The sequence below is a fragment of the Orycteropus afer genome, unplaced genomic scaffold, assembly GCF_000298275.1.
Source record: "Orycteropus afer afer isolate SDZICR_OR568_19922 unplaced genomic scaffold, OryAfe1.0 scaffold00298, whole genome shotgun sequence".
Taxonomy (NCBI): domain Eukaryota; kingdom Metazoa; phylum Chordata; class Mammalia; order Tubulidentata; family Orycteropodidae; genus Orycteropus; species Orycteropus afer.
The window spans coordinates 2,598,016-2,604,174 of NW_006921885.1; positions in this window are offsets into that span (position 1 = coordinate 2,598,016).

Genomic DNA, 6,159 nt, shown 5'->3' on the forward strand with positions numbered 1-6,159 from the left:
TTTCAGGGTCAAGATCATGCCTTGCATCTTTTTGTAACTTCCTCAGCTATATACAATGCTTGCAGTTGTAGGCTCTGATATTTGGAGATTTTATTGATAATATTGTTGACAAATAGAATAAAAGTTTTACTTGAAAGTTCACATAGTATTTTAGATTAATCACTGTTATGTGAGTTACTCTTCTTTTTTGACTCTTAATTCTGTGTTACTAGCACTATAGAGGTAGTGGCCATACAGTTGCACAGGTTGTATACTGCACAACTGTAGGAAATCTATTCACACAGACTATGGCCATGAGGATTGCTTCTGATAATTTTGAAAAATGGACACCAAAGTATGATAGCACTAGTGCTCAAAAATAAGACAAACAATAGTAACTGTGATAGATTAGACAGGGAAGAATAAGCCACTATGGTATAAATTCTAACACACTAGTTTTTCGACCATAAACAAATATAATGGAAACAAAATATTTTTAACTGCTGAATGCTTCTAAAACTTTCACCCTTGCTTTGCCCATATCAAAAGGATTTTTTTTTTTTTAATTTTATTTTCCCCATGAAGGCTGTTTATTCCCATTCTCAGCCCTTACATAAGGGTTTGGCTTTTATCAACCAAGCTCCTGGATTTGGGTGAAGAATCAGGAGACTATATTGTGACAGATAAAATTAAAGAACAGAGAAGACAAAGGATGGAAGGAAGAACAACTCAAGATTCTGAGAGCTGGACCTGGCAGAAAGATTGAGAGAGTGAAAGGTTCTAGAGCCAAGCAGGTAAGAGAGAACTGGGGAGGAGTTGGCAGGGAGTTTTAATTTAGCAAGTACTGCAGAGGCTATGAATTGGATTCTCTTTAATGCTTGCATGTCGAGACAGGCTAGGTTCTGTTGTAATAGCACACAATCCCTCAATCTTAGTGGCTGGACACAACGAAATTTCATTTCTTGCTCAAAGTCTGTTGCAGGTCCGTGGGACTATCCAGGATAGGTGCCCTCCTTGTGAAGACTCAGTGACCTGAATTCTTTGATCTTAAGACTCTTCTGGTAGAGGAACAGAAGGAATGGGGATCTCACAATCATTCTTCCAGTCTTTAGCCAGGGAGAGACTTTTGCTCACAGCCCATTGCCCAGAACAGACCCATGGCCTGATTGACTCTAGAAGAAAAGGAGGGGTGCTGGAAACTTAGTTGCTCCTGAGCCTGGAAAGCAAGAACTGTTTATAGAGGAACACTGGTCGCATCCACCACAGGCCCTTCAGAGGCACAGGAAGAACTGGAGCTTTTATTTTTGAAGGCTGGACCATATCTCTTATAGGTGAGACCTTTCTGGGATTAGGCCACAAATGGCCCTGGAATTTATTTGGTTTATACAGAAAAAAGCAGCTGAATGCTATAAACTTCCCAGAAGTTTTTGAAAAACTTAATAAAATAGTTGTTATCCTGTTAAGTATAATAAGAGCTTTTGAAATTTCTCACTTTCTCTCTCTCTCTTTTTCTGGAGTGAGAAAATATTCACAAACGCTATTATTCCCATGACTTATTCAGAGGAAGTTTTAAATTTGGTTTTATTTCCTTTGCTTCCTTGATATTCACTTTATTAGTCATCTTAAGATGGAAAAAAGATTACAAATTCCCCTCAGTGTCATTAAAAACAAGCCTGTCTAGGATGACATAAATGTGATGGTCATTCATGATTCCTTTGAGGTTTATGACTCTTCCAAGAAAATAAAAAGTCTATATTGCAAATCCATAGGAGAAATGAAGCTGGCAGGAAGTGCTTAATGTGATTTCTTAGCAAGTGTATTTCAGTAGAGGACAGAAGAATATAGGAGTACATACATTTCTATTTTTTGAAAAATGGCGACATAAATTGGGAAACAATTCTAAGTCTTTCTGCAGTTTTCTCAATAGAACAGCTATCTTTCAGGTGAGCTTTTCTGATTTGTGTCTTGACAACATTTCAACAGGTAGCACATACCATTAAAAAATCACAAAGCTCGTTGCCATAAATGAGATACAGAGAAGGCACGATTGACTACTTCAGTGTGCAATTACATTTTCTGCATAATTAGTCATAAATTGAGCATCCAAACATAGATGCATGCGTAATTAATTATGACTTACTTAAAAGCACTCGGGTTGTGACACTCTGTTCTTCGTTTCTTGCAAATCAAATTACTGAAGTTTTCATTTCATTTCAAAATAATTTTCCCTACGTTATTTCTTTAAATTTCAACAGATACAGGGTTGATTACAACATAAATAACTGATACGGTGAGGTAAATACCAGTGATGGAACTGTAGGGAGAAATGGGGCTAAGATTGCAGAAGGTTAGAGGAACTCATTCTGAAGCTGGAGGGGGGAAATTGAGTTTGGAGCTGACAGGGCTAAGGAATGTGTTTTAGTTTCTTAGTGATGCTATAACAGAAATACAACAAGTGAGTGGCTTAAGGAGCAGAAATTTATTTTCTCACAGTTTAGGAGGCTAGAAGTCTGAATTCAGAGCGCTGGCTCTAGAGGAAGATATTCTTTGTCTCTGTTCTGGGGGAAGGTATTTGTCTGTTTTCAGCTTCTATTCCTCAGTTCCTTGCAGATCTTCATGTTAAGTAGCACCTATTGTCCCTCATGTTGTCTTCCTTCTCTGTGCCTAATGTGCCCTTCTTATATCTCAAAAGTGATTGACTTAAAACAAGGTATACTGATGTGGCTTATTAACATAATAAAGAAAAACCTATGTCCAAATGGGATTACAGCCACAGGTATGTTGTTGTTGTTATGTGCCTTCAAGTCTAGTCAAGTCGAGTCGGCCCCGACTCATAGTGACCCCTCCATGGGTTTCCGAGGCAGTATCACTACAGAAGTAGATTGCCCCATCTTCCTTCCGAGGAGTTGCTGGTGGGTTTGAACCGCCAGCCTTCTGGTTAGCAGTCAAGTGCCTTAGCCACTATGCTACCAGAGCTCCCCCTTTTTTATTTTTAGTGGTCCTCAATTGGTTATTATCATTATTATTTTTAATTTTTATTGTGATTTGGGTGAAAGTTTACAGAGCAAATTCATTTTCCATGTAGCAATCCATACACATTTTCATGACATTGACCGCAATACCCCACAATATAACAGCTTTCTTCCCACTTCCTCCCTGTAGTTACCTCTTTCCTGTGTCCTTCCCTCACATGCACTCCTGCCTCCAGCACCCCACCCCCAGCTATCTCCCTATGCAAGCACTGCCCTTCTGTTCTCCCATGATTGATTGATTGATCACTCCAAGAAGTGTATCTACCTGATGTAAATGTTCACCCATATGCCTGTCTATTTTTTGGTTAGAAGCCAAAGGAGTAAGTTCAGTTGCAGACCTGAAGGGGAACTAGGAGCCATAGTCTCAGGGGTCAAACCAGGCTCTATCAGACCAGCAAAAGTGGTCTTTTTCTTATGATTTTGCATTTTGTTCCACATTGTTCTCCTACTCTATCTAGGACTTCCTGCACTGATCCCCCTCCAAGTGGTTGACAGTGGTAGTTGGGCACCATCTAGTTCTTCTGGTCTCATGGTCATATAGGCTGAGGCTCACATGGTCTACCTGTCTCTTGGACTAATTGTTTCCATGCATCTTTGCTTTTCTTCATTCTTCTTTGCTCTGGATAAGGAGCGACCTATTGTTGCATCTAGATGGCTGCTTGCAAGCTTTTAAGATCCCAGTCACTAATCACCACAGTAGGATGTAGAGCAATGTTTTTGTGTGTAGTATGTTATGCCACTTGAGCTTGATGTCTCCTGCGACCATGGTCCTGAGCCCACAGGTCTGCCTACTCCCTCCCATAGGGCAGCTGGCTGTGATGAAGAAGCCACCACAAACTTGTCCCTTCCCAGCTCTGCTATACACCTGGACATTGGATTTTCTTGCAGCACATACAAATATACATGTAGAAACATAGTCTGCTAACCCTATACATGGTCATGGCCACACTCCCTGCTGCCTAGACATACCTGATCATTCAGCTTGTCCACCCATCTATCCATCCAAAAATCAATGCTTGCCATCACTGACAACACAGTACTGCATTAACATTAACATCTTTGCTGTATGTACCTTCCATGTACCTCTCTATGTCTCAGAATGGAAGATTTTTCATGGTGTTTTTGATGGAATCAGTAAAAGAAAGATATAAAAAATACAGATGAAGGAAGTCTAATGATTAAGTGACTAAGGATCTGGGTATTAAGCTAACATTGCCATGTTTTAAAACATGTTCAGTTGAAATGTCATTTCAACTAATGTATGCTTTATTTACAGTAGATGAAATATATGTGGATTCCAGATCATGTTTCTTTTTAAACAGAGTTGGTTCATTGAGGAACAGTGAGATATATTGCCTGGACATGTGTGTTGTCCACATGTCTGCCTTTTCTCAAACACTGAGAGATGACACCTCGAAAACAATGTTTATTGTAAGTGCTGCTTATTTGTTAGTGGTGTCTTTTCTGGCAGGATCAGTCATGAAAGCTAAGTGATTGGTACCTACTAGCCTTCTCCATAAGGAGCCCTGGTAGTGTAATGGTTAAGTGTCCTGCTGCTAACCAAAAGGTTGGCAGTTGGAACATATGCAGGGACTCTGAGGGAGAAAGACCTGGCAATCTGCTTCCTTAAAGATCACAGCCTTGAAAACCTTATGGGGTAATTCTGACCTGTTACGTGGGGTTGCTATGAGTCAGAACACATATGACAGCACCTAACAATGATAACAGCTGTCTCCATACATGGACTCCAGAGCAGTAATTCCTAACTTTTCCTATTAAGTGTTCCTAATAGTGTAGAAATTGAATTGAATTGATAATCTGGGGCCAGATTCCAAATTACCCTCTCAGAATTGGTAAATTTATCTTTAAAGTATTTTATGTTAGAAATCCATGTGAATTTTTTTATTTTTCAACATATCCATGTCTATTTTAACAAAAAAATAGCATTTAAAATCATATACTGTGTGAAAAAAACCAAAAAAATATTTGTTACCCAGTTTATTGGTTAATAAGTGAGATTCTTTTACATTGAGTCTCTCCACTGTGGAGAATCCGATGAGTGACAGAGATGGAGCACAGCACGTTAGTTTTGGTGTTCAGGCAATTTCTCTTCTCTTAATATTTCAAGAACCCAAACTCATAAATATCTGGCTATAAATATCTGCAGAGTTTTCAGAATTTTATGAGCTATGTCAGTGCTGCCCAAGAGGAGGTCTAGGGCATTTTCATGTAACTGTTGGTGAAATTTCAGTAATTATATTTTCTCACTGAGAGCTGGTCAAGTCAGTCATGTCATGTGGCTGACTGAAAGTCTATGACCATTTTTCACCATCCCACTTGAACATAGTGAGAAAATCCAGGGCAGATGCTTTGGCATGAGATATTCTTGGAGAACACATTGCTGTTATAGTCAGATTGTACAATGGTTTGATACATTTTACTGCACCTACAGTATTGCTTGCCACAGTTTTTATGCTATTTGTACACATATCCATACATTTATCCTCCAGTCAATAGCTGATTCAGTTAAAAAAAACAATCAAATTACTTAGATGGGAGTTTCTTCACCAGGGAGAATGAAAAGAACATCATTAAAATGTTGAAAATCTACTCAAGACTTCTTCATATTAAATATAACTCATTGCCATTGAGTTAATTCCAACTCATAGTGACCCTGTAAGGGAGAACTACCTATTGGGTTTTCAAGGCTATAATCTTTAAGGAACAAGATTGCCACATCATTTTCCCATGGAGTGGCTGGTGTGTTTGAACAACTGATTTTTCATTCTGCAGCCAAGTGTTTTAAGTGCTGTGCCACCAGGGCTCCTTTATAAATATAGGAAATAAAAAACAATTACTGGGCAAAATTCTTATTTTCATAATTTATTTGAACTGTTAGGTAAAAAAGAACTCAGTTAATTATCAAGATGTGTATATGGTTTACATTAGAGTGTGTAAAACCTTGCTAGTGTTTGATGAAGAGACTTTTTTGATGTCCCTTTTTTTTTAAATTGTGATTTGGGTGAAAATTTACAGAGCAAATACACTTTCCATACAGCAATTCACATACACTTTGTCTCATGACATTGACCACAATTTATCACAATGCAACATCTCCCCTCCTACTTCCTCCCGATAGTTACCTCTT